Below are 17,936 nucleotides of genomic sequence, written 5' to 3'. Positions count from 1 at the left end.
ACGTCGCCCCAGAACAGCCGCATTTGCGTGCCCATGGGGGGCGTGCAGTGCTGCGATCAAGGCTGTGCCGCATTCCTAGGTCACGCCGCGACCCCGATCTCTGTAGAGGCTTTTTAACCATGTGATTGGCTGTGTGCAATCACAGCCAGTCAATATGTAAATGCGGAGGTGCTGGTAATCAGCTCTTGTCGCCTCACATTGTCAGAGTGAGTGGTGAGGAGAGCTGATCAGTGCTTATCAGTGCAAATAAGTGCGGCATATTAGTGCCACCACATCAGTGCCCATCAGTGCAGCCTTATTAGCGCACATCAGTGATGGAGAAAAATTTACTGACAGAAACTAAGAAAAACTTTAATTTTTTCAAAATTTGTGGTCTTTTTTCTTTTTTTTTTGTAAAAAATAAAAAATGCAGCAGTGATTAAATACCACCAAAAGAAAGTTCTATTTGTGGGAAGAAAATTATTAAAAATTGCATATGAGTACAGTGTTGCATGACCGCGCAATTGTCATTCAAATTGTGACAGCACTGAAAGTTAAAAATTGGCCTAGGCAGGAAGGAGGTAAAAGTGCCTGGTATTAAATTGGTTAAAGAAGTCGTATGCAAGCCACGATGAAGTCATGCCGGGATGTTGGATTCAAAGTCGTGCAAAAGTCACGTGACTTTGAAGTTCTGGCAGTGTGAACCCAGGCTTAGAGGTGTAGCACTAACCCTCGAAGGAGCTGCTGGTTAGATTTGGGCTTTTATTTGCAAAATGTAGACAATGAAACAGTCTCTTAAATTGGGATCAGAGGGTTGGAAAGGAAGTTCAGGTACTCTGATGCCACATACACACGATCGGAATTCTGGCCAGAAAAGACAGATGAGAGCTTTTCATCGGAAAATGCGACCGTGTGTATGCTCCATCAGAATTTAGCTGTCTGAACTTCCGCCAGCCAAAAATTGATAGCATGTTCTCAATTTTCCAGACGGAAAAACTTTCTATCGGTAATTCCGATCATGTGTATGCAATTCCAACACGTCAAAAATCACACATGCTCAGATTCAATTACGAGACAGAAGCTATTGGCTACTGGATATTGAACTTCCTTTTTCTAGTCACGTCGTACGTGTTGTACGTCACCGCGTTATAAACAATCGGAATTTGATGTGACCATGTGTAGGCAAGACAGCTTGAGCCGAATTCCATCGGAATTCTGTCGGGAAAACCATCAGAGCTTTTTCCGACGAGAATTCCGATCGTGTGCACGTGGCATTAGTGTCAAAGTCAAATGTTGAAGAACTTGCTTACTTTGACTGCATCCAGAGAATAGCCATTCGAAACTGGATGTTCACTCAAGTTGGACAGTCCCTCTCTCGCAAGGCCTAGCACCCAACAAGGTGCTTACTCAGGAACAAGACTTTGCCACAGACGTTGTTTTAGAACATAGAAGATATGTCTCTGCCACAGACGTTGTTGTAGAACATGTAGGGAAACTAAATTTGAAGAACACTCGTGGGATACCTGGATCTTTCAGCCAGCTTGGTGATATTCACAAGACCGGATTCACTTAGGTACTTCAGCCCTTCCAGGCTCTTACTAAGAAACCAACCCGTACGTGGTCTTCTTCTGAAGAGTCCTCCCCTGGAATGCTTGAAGTCACGGGTCTCTCCCAAACCGGAGACGGCACCCAACCACCTCAGAATCCTCCTTTAGTTTCCTTCCCTTGGGCTAGCCAACCCCGAGACATCAAGATCGGGTGGATCCGCACCCCAGGCCATAGCCTTCCTGGGGGCTGGCCAGGAGGACCAGGACCATGAAGTCAGTACATCCTTCTGGACTAGAACACCGAACCACGTGACGTCCGCATCTTAAATACCCTCTCCCAGAAGCACAGCAAGAGCGCCACTCCCACTGGGCAGGCTCCGAGAGAGAGTAACTTAAGCACCCAATCAGACCATAGTTCCATACCTGCCAGAAGAGACAGTGCCCCCTGTGGTCAGACGGAACATCTCACAGTCCAGTCAGACTGATGATGAAGTCTTAATTTAGACAACTGTACCCAAACCAAACTGAAGTTTAGGTATAACCTTAACTTTGAAAAACGCATAGTGCGTGCTCTTCAGGAGCCGCCGCTACAGAGGCTTGAAAAAAACGAGAGCTAGTGTGTCCAGGAGCAGCAGTGTTTTGGCAAGAAAAAAAGGCTTGACGGTTGTAAATGTGTGCTAAAGCTAGGAGCATTTATCTCTTAAGCGTTAATCCATTTCAATGGCCAGAATAAAGGATTATTCTGGCCAATAAAACAAATTGACGGCCAAGCACCCCCATCCACTGGATGTTAGGAGATCAGACGTCTCATCCCAGGGTCCTCCATAAGGTATCTAGGGATCCTGCAGCAATGGAGGATCCATCAATGGCTTTGAGGAGACCAGATGTCTCATCCTAGGGTCCACCATAGGGTATTGGGGGCTCCTGGAGTGGAGAATACACCGCTGGATGTTATAAAATCAGACGTCTCATCCTAGGGTCCTCCATAGGGTATCGGCGGCTCCTTGTTTTTAGGGCTCATACTGTATAATTATATCCATATGTCTTATGTATTTAATAGCACTTTATTAAACTTTGGTCACGGTAATGTTTATACAGAGATGATGCCATTTTGTTTGCCTCACGAAAGCTAGGTGCACGCCACCACAGTAATGCCCCATACACATGGTCGGAAAATCAGACGGAAAATCCGATCGTGTGTGGGCTCTATTGGACTTTTTTACGACGGAAAAAGTTTGAGAGCTGGATCTAAAATTTCCCAACAACAAAATCTGATTTGACTTTTTCCGATCGTGTGTAGAGAATTCCGACGGACAAAGTGCCACGCATGCTCAGAATAAATTACGAGACGAAAGCTATTGCCTACTGCCCTCTTTATAGTCCTGTTGTATGTGCTGTACGTCACCTCGTTCTGAACTATTGGATTTTCCGACAACTTTGTGCGACCGTGTGTATGCAACACAAGTTTTGGCCAAAATTTGTCTGAATAAATCCAATGGATTTTGTGGTCGGAATGTCTGACCATGTGTACAGGGCATTAGTCCTCCTCCATAGGATATTGGGGGCTCCTGGAGTAGAGAATCCACTGTTGGATGTTAGGAGATTAGAAGTCTCATCCTGGGGTCCTCCATAGAGTACTGGGGGCTCCTGGAGCAATGGAGGATCCATCAATGGATGTGAGGAGACCAGCTGTCTCATCCTGGACACAAGCAACGTGCGCTTCAGAATTGTACCACAAAAAAAAAAAAAGGACATAATTTAACTTATTGTTTTTAGGGCTCGTACTGTATAATTCTATCCATAAGTCTTATGTATTTAATATCACTTTATGAAACTTTGGCCAAAGGTATTGTTTATACAGAGATACCGCCATTTTGTTCGCCTCACGAAAGCTAGGTGCGCGCCGCTACAGTAACACTTCGCACTACGCCTGCGCGGATGACACTCCCGCCCAGAGCCGCCGCCGATGGCCGGGAGCGAGCTGAGCGTGAGCGCGCACTAGCCCGTGCCGTGCAGCCGCAGAGACCCCGGAGATAGAAGAGCAGTACGGTAAATGGCGGCGGGCGCCGTGTGAGAGGTTCGGCTGGTGAGGTGAGCGGGCCTGGGCGGCGGGTGTTACCAGGAATATTAATGGTCGGTCGGGGGATGGGATATAATATATGTGAGGTGAGAGGAGTCCGACCTGTAGGGCGGTGGAATGGCGGCCCTCACAGAGGACATGGGCGCCATGATGGAGGACAGGCAGTGAGGTAGGAGGTCGGTGTAGGAGGACACAGGGGGCTGAATACTATTATTATATCAGGCTTTGGTGGAGGGGAGGTTATGGCGGCCTCCTATACTGTAGTGTTGTGTTGGAGGAGGTGAAGGGCAGAGGGTCACACTAGGCCTCAGTATTCGGATGGATGATTACAATCCCCCCATAGACCTGTGATAAGGATGCTGTCGTCGTGTGATCCAGCCGAGCGCGCCCGTCTGCGGCCATGCGTGAGCCGAGTCTTCTCAGGTGGGAAACGAGCCAAGAATCCGTCTACGGATGTGAGGAGACCGAATGTCTCATCTTGGGGTCCTTCATAGGATATTGGGGGCTCCTGGAGTGGAGAATCCACCGCTGGATGTTAGGAGACCAGACGTCTCATCCGGGGGTCCTCCATAGTGTATTGGGGGCTCCTGGAGCAATAAAGGATCCACTGATGTGAGGAGACCAGATGTCTCACCCCAGGGTCCTCTATAGGGCATTGAGGGCTCCTGGAGCAATAAAGGATCCACCATTGGATGTTAGGAGACCAGATGTCTCATCCCGGGGTCCTCCATAGGATACTGGGCACTCCCGGAGTGCAGAATCCACCGCTGGATGTTAGTAGACCAGACGTCTCATCCTGCGGTCCTCCATGGGGTACTGGAGCGATGGAGGATCCATCGATGGCTGTGAGGTGACCAGATGTCTCATCCCGGGGTCCTCCATAGGGTATCGGGGGCTCCTTGGAGCAATGGAGGATCCATCAATGGGTGTGAGACCAGACGTCTCATCCCGGGGGGTCCTCCATAGAATACTGCAGGCTCCTGGAGTGGAGAATCCACCGATAGATACAAGACCAGACATCTCATCTTGGGGTCCTCTATAGGGTACTGGGGACTCCTGGCGCAATCCATCGATGGGTGTGAGGAGACCAGACACCTCATCCTGGGGTCCTCCATAGAGTACTGCGGGCTCCTGGAGCAATGGAGGACCCACGATAGATGTGATGTTAGGAGACCAGACGTCTCATGGGTCCTCCAAAAGGTAGTGAGGACTCCTGGTGCATCCACTGATGGATGTGAGGAGACCAGTTGTCATATTCTGGGGTCCTCCATAGGGTACTGGGGGCTCTTGGAGAGATGGAGGATCCACCGATGTATGTGAGGAGACCAGACATCTCATCCCTGGGTCCTCCACTACCGGAGGCTCATGGAGCATCGAAGGATCCACCGATGGATGTGAGGAGACCAGACGTCTCATCCCTGGGTCCTCCACTACCGGGGGCTCATGGAGCATCGAAGGATCCAGTGATGGATGTAAGTAGGACGTCTCATTTTGGGGTCCTCTATAGGGTACTAGGGGCTCCTGGAGTATCCACCATTAGGAGTGAGGAGACCAGGCAACATATTCTGTGGTCTTCCACAGGATACTGGGTGCTCCTGGAGCATCCACCGTTATAAGTGAGGAGACCAGACATCATATCCTTTGGCCTTCAACAGGATACTGGGCGCTCCTGGAGTGCTGTAGGAAACACCAATGGATGTGAGGAGACCAGACGTCACATTCTGGGGTCCTCCACAGGGTTCCAGGTCCCCTCGGAGCGGAGGATCCACTGATGGATGTGAGGAGACCAGACACCTCATCTACAGCAGTGGTTCTCAACCTCAGTGCTCAGGTACCCCCAACAGGCCATGTTTTGGGCATTTCTCTTAGATAAAATAGCGGTCCAAAACAACAAGCTGTTCACTCTCTGATTTACAGCACCATTGCAAGATCAAGGTAAACCTGCAAACATGGCCTGTTGGGGGTACTTGAGGACTGAAGTTGAGAATCACTGATCTACAGGGTGGATCCCCCACTGATGAAAGTAAAACAGACCTAGGTCTGCCAAACTGGACCTGAACGCAGACTTATGGCATCCAGACATGCATTGCTCCCATCGGGCCTCCCATAGTGATCCTTTGTGGTCTGTACTTGATCTGTCATTTTGGATTGGAAATAGGTCAACAGAGGGGCTCTGGGGTCGCCACACATGTCCCAGTCTGATTATATGATATCCTTTAGATACACTAACATTACGGGTGACTGCTGCAGCAATGTCACTTGGAAGTTCGGCCCCTCCTTCCCCCGCCTCCGGGCCATTCGCAAAGCACAGCTTCACTGCTTGTTTCCCTTACAATGGCAGCACCTGAGAGCCGGTTGAAAAATCGTCTAGGGTGCTGACATGGCGGGATTCCTGGTCAGGTAAGTGTCCTAATAATAAAAGTCAGCGGCTACAGTTTTTGTAGCTGCTGACATTTACTTTTTTTGGGGAGGCTGGAGCACCGCTTTTAAAATAGTATTAAATCCTCATTTTATATATTTTTTTATTTTTAAGTTTAACATTGAGCACAATAAAAGAATCCTTCCCTAGGAAAGGTATGTTCAAATTCTAAACCCAATAACTTTTTATTTTTGATCATATATTTTTTTATTAAGTTATTCCAACCTCAATAACTTTTAATGCCGCTCTCTGTGCTGCTTCGCTGAACTTCTGGTCTTCATGGGACAGTTAACAGTGGGCAGCGCAGTCTGGAGTGACCTAAGTTTGGAGGGGGGGGTGTCTTGCCATCCTAGGCAATGGGCTGTGTGTTTCTATTGATGCATACAGGGTATGACGACACAACTGGAGTCCCTGCATGCAAGGGTGACTCATTAGGATGCTGCAAGGAAAGTGAGCCACTGTGAAATGGGAAACCTGGAGCAGCGGCCATGGCACCAACCTAAGCTGGAACATAGACGAGGATTTGAGATGAGCTAAGGTAGGTTTGGACAGGAGTGTGAACCCGCCTGAGCTATCCTGCCAAGAAGGTGTCACTGTGGACAGCCAATCATAAGTCGTGGATGCATTCCCCCTACAAGCCATGGTATAATGTATGTTCGCCTCCCTGCAGCTGCACATATGCCATGGCTGGTAGGGGAATGCCTCCGTGGCTTATGATTGGCTGTCCACAGTGAAAGCTTCCTGGCAGGATAGCTCAGGTGGGTTTAGACTTGTGTCCAAACTGGCCTGAGCTTAACCCTGGCAAGGATTACAAAATAAAGCAGCTACATACTCTGTGGGTGATTAAATCAGCTGCTGAAAGTGCCTAGAGCTGAAGTCCAGCTTTTCTGTCACTAGAAGTAGTTTGGGCTGAGTTGGCCCAATTCAGCCATTTCCATTGCTAGGTTATGTGTGCTGTATTCTAGTGTAGTAACATCTGTTACACCATGGTGATGCTGTGTTCTGCAGCTATTATACAGGATTTATATAGCGACAATAGTTTATGCAGCAATTTGCAATATAAAAGGAATACAATAAAATACAAGAGGATTAAGAAGGCCCTGCTCAGAAGCGCTTACAAGCAACTTCAGGTCTACCGCCAATACACAATGGAGTCTGCCTGAATGCTGCTCAGTCATCACTGGGTCTCTGCTTCCCTATGCAATGCAGGTAGATCATGGCTGGTGGGAGGGGTCTGCAGGGTGCTGCATATAGCTTCCTGAAAACCTCACAACACCCCACCTCAGTATTCCTCAAAATCCCTCAGCACTGATTTAAGCAGCGGTCTGGCACTTAGAGGAGAAGTTATGCAAATATTTAAAATGCCTTGATGGGTAGATGTCAGGCTTAGAGGAGCGGGGTTCCTGAATAGACTGAAGTTGCATGTAGACTAGTCTAGGTAACGTCCACACCTGAAGCTGAGCCTCCATGATAGAAAGGACTGAAATCCAGTGAAGGATGGGAGCAGGCCAGGGACAGTTCGGATGGGAAGGAAAGATCGAGATGTCCTCCAGCCAGGAAATGAGGCAGTCTACTGGCTTGCTGGAGCTTCTATTGCACGTTGTGAGAAGATCACAGTGTGCAGTCAGAGGAAGCCACGTTTGTACAACTGTTCAAGGCTGAAGGGAAGGACTGGAGGTCAGATTTAACATGGCATGATGTTTTTCTGTGACAAGCTGTATGATGGGATTGGTGGAGTCCATGGGGCTGTGGGAAAAGGAACATCAGGGAATGTACAGGTGTAGACTACAGTACACGTCACCCTCCATGGAGCAAATACTACCACCAATACACAAGGTCAAAGATCCAGAGATTGGCATCCACAGGAAGCAAGAGCTCAGTCAGTGTATCTTAACAAGAACAAAGGTGTCATAAGTTGCAGCTTTCCAGTCCTTGGATGTGATGGCTGCGGCAAATTTTCTTTTTTTTTTTTTTTTTCCCAGCCTGGGAAGATTACGGTTTTATCTTTTGGTGTCCATTGTCACTTCCTGTGGGTTTAACATAAAGCACACTTTATATTTCTTATACTACTAATTCATTACACCCTATGTATCTAGATAAAACGACAGCCATGTTTGAAGTTCAGTCTGTGTAGCAACCCTGGATCCCTCCTTAGCTACATTAAAAAGAGTAGACCTAAAGGAACAGAAAACAAATGCAACCACTACATCTAAAGACTGGTTAGCTGCAAGAAATTGTCTGCATGGGGTTTGCATGTTGTGGTTTTCATGGCATGGGTTTCCCTGTGTCCAGTTCCCCAGCCAAGAAACCTGGCTGTGGGTTTGGGTTCCAGCATACTTTGACCCGTGTGTGATGACAGCATGTACTCCTCTGAATGATTCTGTCGGCAATGTAAAATGCTACGGAATAGGTTGTGTTGCTGCCTGGTATAAATGTACAGTTGCCAACTTTTTTTTTATTTTTTTTACTTCTATCCAAGTCCTGAGTAGAGGGATTTCCTTCTGTTTTTTTGGTGACATTTGTTTTATCAGACATTAAGTGAGGAAAAATCTGCAATAAGGACACAGGCAACACTATTTCTGTAGAGAATTATATATATAATTTTCTAACCAATAGGCATTCCAAATTCCAACCCAAGCTAAAAAAAAACACATTTTGGCTTTATATGTTAGAGGGTGTTTTTTGAGGCCTATAATGCTAAGAACTGTTATAGTAGTACCCGCATTATTTTAATGGGTCCCCCCTGTGATGATGTGACACTCTTTGAGGACTCAAAGTGGCATTCCACACAAAAATGGAACTTCCGCTTTAAGTGAAGGCGAGTACCTGAAATGCTAGATTTGGCATGTCATTTTTTTGGGGAGTGGATACCCGCCTTTTTAGGGGCATTGATCTCCCACTTCCTCCTCCTATACAAACAGCGGGAGAGGCCGTAGTTCTCAGATTGTGCATTGCTGCTGCTGTTGAAGAGCTGGTTTTGTCTGTTTCAACCCGGCCATTCAGCACGGCAAACCCACCCTGCAACACAGACAAAACCGAACCATCAACACACTGTAAAGCCACCCCGTAACAGCGGGCCAAAATGTGAAAACTATGGTCTCCCCCCGCTGTTTGTATAGGTTTAAATTGTGGCTGTGAAATGGTATCTCCCATCGAGAAATACCTCCTACGCTCATGCACCCTGGTTATGTCACTCCAGCTGGCCGGCAAATGAACTGAAGTGCGGCTCCGTCCTGCGCTGGCACTGGATGGGGAGAACTTCTCGACAGAACACCGGCTTTACACTCTCTGGCACGAAGTTGCATCAAAAGGTGCAGCAAGGTAGTGCAGGCACCTCTTCGGAGTCGCTTGATCTGAAGTGGTGCTGTTAAAAACCTAGGGCTACGACTTGTCATGCGCCTGTCCACAATCGCATGGAGCCATAGGCTTGGTTCACACCTATGCAGTTTGCTTTTGATCCACTTCTGCAGTGCTTTTTGTGGCGCATTTTGCATTGTTGCGCACACATTTGATGCTTTTTTTTTTGTTGGGTGTATTTGAAACTGCAAACCGGGGCAAAAATGCACGACATGCTTTTCTGCAGCTTCTCCATTGTAGTCTACTGAAACAAATGCACCATTTTGCTTTTTAAGTCTGACCCTTTCCAAAAACACAGCGGCTGAAGAAAAAAAGCATAGATGTGAATGTTTCCCATAGGAAACCATGTACAAATAAACTGTAGTGCGTTTCTGAAAAAGCATAAAAAAAATGCATGGGTGTGAACCGGGGCCCCGTGCATTCAGGTGCAAAGGTCTGGATTATAGATCTGCTCTCTTGACCTTTTGTTCCTGAACATCTATTGAATCCCCTGAGTAAACAAGTGCCTGTATCCATGGGTCCCGTTCTCATCCCTCCTGTGGTTGCTGATTAATGATGAACTCCTAGTTCAGCTCCTAGTCCAAACATCCGCCTGGAAGCCTTCAGTGTACAGAGCCGATGATAAGCACTCGATGCATTCCCTGAAGCTGCACATATATACTCCTCTTGTAGTTTGGACTAGAACCTGAACACCCCGGAGCTCACCCCTGTTGAGGAGCAGCTTGATCGGACAGTTTGTGTGTGGTTTACTAGTTAAAGAGGAAGTAAACCCTGATGGGTTTACTTCCTCTTTTTTTCCCTGCAAAGGTAAAGCATAATGGACTACTATGCATCGCATAGTAGCTCATTATGTGTCACTTACCTGACACAGGAGCCAGCGAAGTCGCCGCTGATCCCTGTAGTCCGCCGCGTCCATCTTGCTGGTGGCGTCTCGCAGCTCCGACCAATGACAGCGGCGCAACCGCGATGATGTCACTCCCGCGCATGCGCACGGGAGTCGCGCCTCGCAGCTCCGTTGCTGTCATACGGCGAAGCCGCGATGACGTCACTCCCGCGCATGCGCACGGGAGTCGACAAATTTGGCAAATCCATTCTTGGATTTGCTGCATTTAGTGCGCCTGCGCGCCGCTGTCTACGGCGCATGCGCCGTAGACAGCGGTGCCCATTTTCGGGCAAATATCTCCTAAACCATATAGGTTTAGGAGATATTGCTTGGACCTACAGGTAAGCCTTAATCTAGGCTTACCTATAGGTCCAAGTTGTTTGGAAGGGTTTACTTCCCTTTTAAGGATGGAGGATATATCAGACGATTCCTGCTGCTTGCTACGGCCTAAATCACCAGTATGAATGTGGCTGCTGGGTATGCTGTAATGCACTGTAGTAGTAGCAGCAACTCTGCACTGTATGCAGCCCTGCGTCTGGATGCCGAATAGCACAGCTGGAAACGCCTGACTTCCTTTAAAATGTCTGCCTGTGAAAGACCTTGTTGATGCAATAGGACTGCCATATCTTGTTGTCTCGTCTTACACAGTGGTAAGATTTCCTATACTGAGGTGTCTGGTGACTTGATAGCACAAGACATTTCCCCGCCCAGTTTAATTCCTCCTACACAGCTGATTCTGTTTGCTCTAATGTTTGTCTTGTTAATCATTAGCACCTGTTTTGTATAAATGTTTAATCATGTACTGGACCAACATGATTGCAAAACCCTTATGCTCCATACACACTATCAGATTTTCTGCTGATTTTTGTCTTCAGATTTACCAAAGCCATGTAGTGGAAGGGCCTGCCTGATTGCATAAATCTCTTAAGCTGGCCATACACCATACAACTTTCTTATTCAATTTCCTTTAGATTTACCTTCAACTGTGTAGAACAAGGGCCTGCCTGATTTCACACAAACTGAAAGTGTTCAGATTTGACCTCCTATTATATGGTATTGGTAAATCTAAAGGAAATCTATAGAAGAAAATTGTATAATGTATGGCCAGCCTTAGGGACAGTTCACACCACATGCAGTCCAGTGCGGTTTTTTATTTCTATTTTATTTTTTTTATGCATCAAAAATTAATAGAAAGTAGGTTATATGGTTTTCAGTGTTATAGTTCACACCAGCGCTTGTAGTTCCAGTAAAAAGTGTAGAACATGCTGCATTTTTCCTGCACTAGACCGCTGTAAAAAGCATAAAAAACTCACGGGAACGCACCAAAAATGCACTGGAACACCTATGTTGTTAAGGTTAAGGGGGAAAAAGGGGAGGGGGGGATGCACTGGACTACACCAAAAGCGCGCATCTGGAGTGCATCCAGACTGCATTTCTATGGTGTGAACTGGCCCTTAAGGTTTGACCTTTTATATTATGTTTTTTGGTAAATTTTGAAGACAAAAATCTGCAGAAAATCGAATAGTGTGTATGGGGGTCATGGGCTGCATTCACACTACAGCGTTTTGAATCACGGGCAGATTTGACAGCGCTGAGGTGTGAATGACTAAAAGCGGGATTCGCATTTGAGATGCCATTTATTTGAATGACACCTCAAACCGCAGTGTGGGTTGCCGCGATGGTCACTCGATAAAACGTGCTGCGTTTGCGACTACCCACATTGCTGGACGCATGTCGCCCAGAAATGGTCCTGGAGCTACTTTTGGGTGATATGCGCCCCGCGATTGCAGCACATTTTATCGCGCAACAATCGTGACAGATCCGCACCCGATTTGAGTTGTCATTCAAATGAATGGCATCTCAAATGTGAGCTCTGCGTTTTTATCTTTCACCCCTCTGTGCAGTCAAATCGCAGGCAAATCTGCCTGCGATTCAAAACCCTGTAGTGTGAATGCAGCCTTAGAACTTGTTCACACCATGTCCACTGAGCTGTGTTTTCTACATACCACCACACATGTACACACACAGGACACATAGAAAACTTTGTAGGTTAATTAATGAATAAATACTTAATTTAATATATATATTTTTTTAAAGCCTCGTCACTTTACAGCATTTTTCTTCATTTTTCATTTGTGTGTGTGTGTGTGTACTAGAGGTCGACCGATATGGGTTTTTCTCTGGCCGATGCCGATATTTAGAAATCATGGCGGCCGATAGCCGATATATGATGCCGATTTTTTTTGGGCCGATATGTTAGGCCGATTTTATTTTATTTATTTATTTTTTTCCTTTTTTATTTTATTTTTTAATCCCCCTTGATCTAACACACCTTTCCCACTGGGGCGTTTTTCAGGCGCTTTTGGGCTAAAAATAGCGCCTGTAAAATGGCTCCCCTGCAGTCTGTGTGAAACTTTCACACTGAGGCGATGCGCTGGCAGGATCTTAAAAAAAAAAGTCCTGCAAGCAGCACGTTTGGAGTGGTGTATACCCCTCCCCCATCACTCCTGCCCATTGATATGAATGGGCACCACTGCCGAAGCGCATGCAATGCGATTTGGCAGCAGTGCTTCATGGGCGCATTTAACCTCTTCCTTGGCCGCTAGCTGGGTTATATGTGCCCCACTAGCAGCCAAATAGCACCGCTAAAATGATGGTAAAGAACCGCTAAAACTTGCGTTTTACCATCAACGCTCCAGTGTGAAAGCGGCCTTCATAAGTGATACAGAAAATTTCTTACATTTAAACATTTATTAAACAAAACAAACCTCCAATCAGTTTACTTGTATGTATGATTTAGATCAAAAAAAAAAAAAAAACTATGTATTAAATAAAAACAGGTAGTCAAAACTTTTGTACGAAAAAAAAAAAATGGGCTAACTTTACTGTTTTTATTTTATTTTTATTTTTTAAATAGTGTATTTTTTTCCTAAAAAAAATGCATTTGAAAGACCTCTGTGCAAATGCCGTGTGACATAAAATATTGCAACAACCGCTATTTTATTCCCTAGGATCTCTGCTAAAAAAATATATATAATTTTTGGGGGGGTCTAAGTGATTTTCTGGCAGAAAATACAGGATTTTTACTTGTAAGCAACAAGTGTCAGAAAAGATTTAGTCTTTAAATGGTTAAACTGAGAACTTCTACACAGAGATGACTTCATTCATTCAGAAGTGTAAACATTGTATCATTTAGTTCTTTTCTTGGCAGTCTGCCCAGAGAGGAGGAAAGTGTTGCTATGACGACTCAGGCAACTTACACTGACTGAAATGACTTCTGTAATAGAAAAGTCCTGCTGTAGTTCTAAATCGGCTTTTCATCAGCTCAAATCGGCCGATGCCGATTATTTAAAAAACGGCAAATATCGGCCGATATATCGGCCGGCCGATATATCGGTCGACCTCTAGTGTGTACTATACATATTTTTTCTTTTGTACCCCCTAAGCATGTTGGGTATTAGAGGATTATCTTGCACTTATCTTATAGGCCTCATGAAAGTTTTTACAGCTGTTCCTAGGGGTGTCTTACTCCCCTGTATGTTAGTCTGTGTCCATGAACACAGGATTTTAGCAGCATTTAGAGGCAGGAAAAAAACACTGACAGTCCAGGAGCAGCAGAGTTGAAGCAGAAAAAACACTAGGTACATTTAGCGCTTGAGAGTTAATTTAATTTCAATGGGCAGAATAAATTATTTATTCTGCTCAATGAAATACATTTGTAAGCCCAAATGTTTAACACGGGTAAATGTGGCTAAGGGGGCTAAACACTTTCACAAGTGTCAGTGGGTTTTTGTGTGCCAAAACGCTGCCAGGAACGGTTCTATAGCTGCAAATGGGATGCGACTTTGAACTGTCAAGTTGCAATGGTGTGAACCAGGGCTGAAAGCTATTCCCAGTATCTTATTGGAGCACAATTTTAAAATGAACTAAAAAATTATTTTGCTTCTATAGACAAAACCTTATTGAGCATTGCTTAATAATTATTCACAGTAATTATTAGCCACTCGCCAGAAAGAAATCCCATGCAAGGCAATGTCCTAATGAGAGACTTGACTTGAAACGAAGCTTACCCAGCTGTGCGCTGTCACCGCTGACGGGCCTTCCATCTTCACCTGGTCTTCCTTCTGGGTTCACGCCCTCCAGCTACAGGAGAGCGGGAGCTGCCGTTTACGGTATGGGCTCTGAAGGCCCAGCACTGTATGCTGGCCCTTCAGCAGGAATGTAAGAGTTGCCCTCATTTTTAAAGTGCACATATGCCCAGACTAAGGTCATTAAAGTATTTTATATATTCTTAACAAAGAAACCCTGTCACCAGACCATTCATTTCAGCAACAATCTTCCCCTAAGATTATATGTCAGATTTGAATTTATTTTATGCATATTAGGCTCTGTTGGGCACCGCCATCTTGGATGTGATGTCATTTAAGTGGCATGCTGTAATATTGCCTATTGCTCCTCTCCCAGTAGCTACATAAAAATGTATGTATGGAGGGGAAAGTAGACAGTCTGAGGTATCTAGTAAGCGGTGGGGCAAGTTGAATTTGTAACTTTTTATTTATTTATTTTTGTCCAAATTTTTTGGAAATTTGCTGTCACTCTTCTATATTTATAATTTTATTTATAAATATTTTTATAAAATATTTCACCAGTGCAGTATCGTTATGTTGTGGTGAGGTGATCAGGGACACTGACTGGTGACAGTGTGTGTAATAAAAAAAAAATATATATATATTTTTTTTTACTTTACTCACTGTGACCAGAGCAATAGCAGTAACATTACTATGGGAAAGTGGTCAGGTATTTTTTTTTTTTTTTTTTTTTACACACATTACCATTGCTTATGCCAGTGGATTTCATTGCTACAAGGAACCATTTTACTGAATGAAACAGATTCATTCATGAGTATCGGGATTAGCTGTGATTGACCCCAGCTAATCGCGCAGTTGGGATAGGGATTGGCCCTATCTGTACCATGTGATCACTGTCGCAGCTAGCAACACAATGGCATGAAAGGAAGCCATCTACTGTTTAAAATAGTTATGTAATCTGCTGTGATTGGTTATAGCGTTCCTATGGTACCGGCAGCGGGCCAGTACAGCAAGTGACAGATCATACCCGCAGCGTGATGAGTTCCAGAAGGCCGTCCACCCAGGGTGACGAAAGTTTGGCCTGGCTGTTGTTTTGCAATAGGCTGGGCAGGAAGTGGTTAAAGAGGAAGTAAACCCTGATGGGTTTACTTCCTCTTTGCCTCCCTGCAAAGGTAAAGCATAATGGACTATTATGCAACGCATAGTAGCCCATTATGTGTCACTTACCTGACACAGGAGCCAGCGAAGTCACCGATGTCCCCTGTAGTCCGGAGCATCCATCTTCTTCCGGGTATCGCTGCTCCGGCCACTCACCGTGCCGGTGCAGCGATGACGTCACTCCCGCGCATGCGCACGGGAGCTGGCCCTAACGGCATATCGCCATATGCAGCGGCATGCTGCTAACGGCGATAGTGCGCGGTAGACAGCTGTCACTATATTTTAGTAAATCTAGGCTTACCTGTAGGTCAAAGTGGTTTGTAAGGGTTTACAACCACTTTAAAGGTACATTGCAAGTGAATAAAAATCATTTGGCAATTGCAATGTAGAATCTGAGACTTACATGTGCAACTTCGCTGCTAGTGGCGCATTGTAAATGGGGGATCCTTGCTCTTACCTCTGGGAACACTCACTAGGAGTAGGAGTGACCCTCTTGCCAGCCGTGCTAACAAGGGAGTGATTCCATAGTCTGGCAGACAGTCTGAGAACGGCTATGAAAACCCTTTGGCATCCTTCAAGCTGTACAGTTTGTCCAGATTTCATATCTTTATAAAAAGTCTTTTTTTTTTTTTTTGTTTTTTTTTTTATTATTATTGAACAGGATAAAACAAATGCTTTTCAGTATTTATATCAGAAGTTTGGAGTTGGGAAAATGCCACTTAGGGCCGGTTCACACTGCGGCGCGAGGCGACACGGCTCGCCTCGCCTCGCTCCCGCAAGTCGCCCCCATTCTGTACAATGGAACCGTTCTGAGAGGAGCGACTCGAGTCGCTCCGACTCAGAAAAAAGGTTCCTGTACTACTTTGGGGCGACTTCGGGGGCGACTTGCATTGACTTCTATACAGAAGTCCTCTGCAAGTCGCCGCTGAGGTCCGTGCAGGTCGCGGCGAGGCAAGTCGGAGACGCCTCGCCGCGCATCGCTGTGTGCACCGGCCCTTATTGGCTAATTGTAGTTCAAGCCGGTCTTTTGTTCAGGCAATATGAACTGACCAGAAAAAAAAAAAAACTTATACAAAACATAGATGCAGATGTGATCAACTTGTGGCATTGGGTGATAAGATTTGGTGTCGCTAGATCTGTGTCATTGTTTATGCGAGACAGAACAGCCATCCATTCACCGGGAAGTGGGGGATGGTGTGTCTTTATAAGTCTTAGATATGGAAATGTGTCTGGGATGATGCTTTACAGCATATTGGATGACACAAAAAATGTCTGTTTAGGCAATGTTCAAGAGTCCTGAATCTTCTCATGTATTTGCATTCCTTCTCCAATCAGATCATTTAACCCTTTCACTGCCAGGGCCATGTTTTTTTTTTTTTTTTTTCAGGCCTGAAGATTACACAAAACCCACAATTATTTTCTGAAAGCACACACTCTAGAGCAGGGGTCTCAAAGTGGCAGCCCTCCAGCTGTTGCAAAACTACAAGTCCCATCATGCCTCTGCCTGTGGGAGTCATGCTTGTAACTGTCAGCCCTGCAATGCCTCATGGGACTTGTAGTTTCACAACAGCTGGAGGGCCGCCAGTTTGAGACCCCTGCCCTAGAGAATAAAATAATGGTAGTTGCAATTTTTTTTTGTCACAGTACCGCAAAGGTCTAGGAAACTTTTCAGTAAATAACACACGTTTATGTGCGCCCGCGAAATGGCGACAAAATTCAGTACCCTATATTTTCTATAGGCACTGCTTCAAAAGCCCCCTATAGGTATCAGTTTAGTTATGGAGGAAGTCTGATGTTATAATTATTACTCTCAATCTGGCATATGCAGTGATATGTAACATGTTTATTGCAATGGACTTTTTCACATGTAGGCGCCCGACTTGTGTGTTTACTTTTGTGTGCGTGTATAAATGTGGGGGGGGGGTTAAACTTTTTTTTTGGGGGGGTGGTTTATGTGCTTGGGTGCAACTATTTTTTGCAAAAAAAAAATTATTTCATCACATGGGGGACAAACCGGTCCCCTATGTGATAATATTTAGGTAACCTTTTCTCTTTGAGATATGCAAGGTCTAAAAGGTACTCCACTGAATGTTTTGCAATGTAGTTTGCATTGCAAAAACTCCTTTCTCTGCAAAGCGACCTGGGGACACCGAATGCTTGACCCAGAAGTGACATCAGACTGGTCACCAAAAGAAGGGAAGCAGATCGGACGTGTGTCTGCTCTTCTCCTTCCCCTCTACCCTCCAGCACCCACCATGGAGAGCCTGGGCCTGCTAATGGGCAAGCAAAGCCTGGTAAGGGGGGGTGGTGTGCGAGCCGACACAATTGCTCTCATCTGACAGGCAGGATTCTGTCTGTCTGTTTCACACGCATGACCTATGATGTACAGACCTGCCAGCAAAATGATTAAACGAACTATAAAGGC

At 45.6% G+C, this 17,936-nt stretch overlaps 1 protein-coding gene across 3 annotated transcripts in view; it reads left to right on the top strand.

The window, feature by feature from the left end:
• Positions 1-3,468: 3,468 nt before the first annotated feature.
• Positions 3,469-17,936, top strand: part of DIDO1 (death inducer-obliterator 1) — a 97,104-nt gene continuing 82,636 nt past the window's right edge. For 2 of the 3 annotated variants that reach the window (XM_077460328.1, XM_077460325.1), the window contains exon 1: positions 3,469-3,617. The gene's annotated coding sequence lies outside the window, so the exon portion shown is untranslated. The remainder of the gene's footprint in view (positions 3,618-17,936) is intronic. The other variant, XM_077460326.1, reaches the window with a different exon arrangement.

This window comes from Lithobates pipiens, unplaced genomic scaffold, assembly GCF_037356315.1.
Source record: "Lithobates pipiens isolate NorthernLeopardFrog02 unplaced genomic scaffold, aLitPip1_a1.2 Scaffold_28, whole genome shotgun sequence".
Lineage (NCBI taxonomy): Eukaryota > Metazoa > Chordata > Amphibia > Anura > Ranidae > Lithobates > Lithobates pipiens.
The sequence above is the reverse complement of the archived record's forward strand: the minus strand, read 5'-3'. Positions and strand labels throughout refer to the sequence as shown.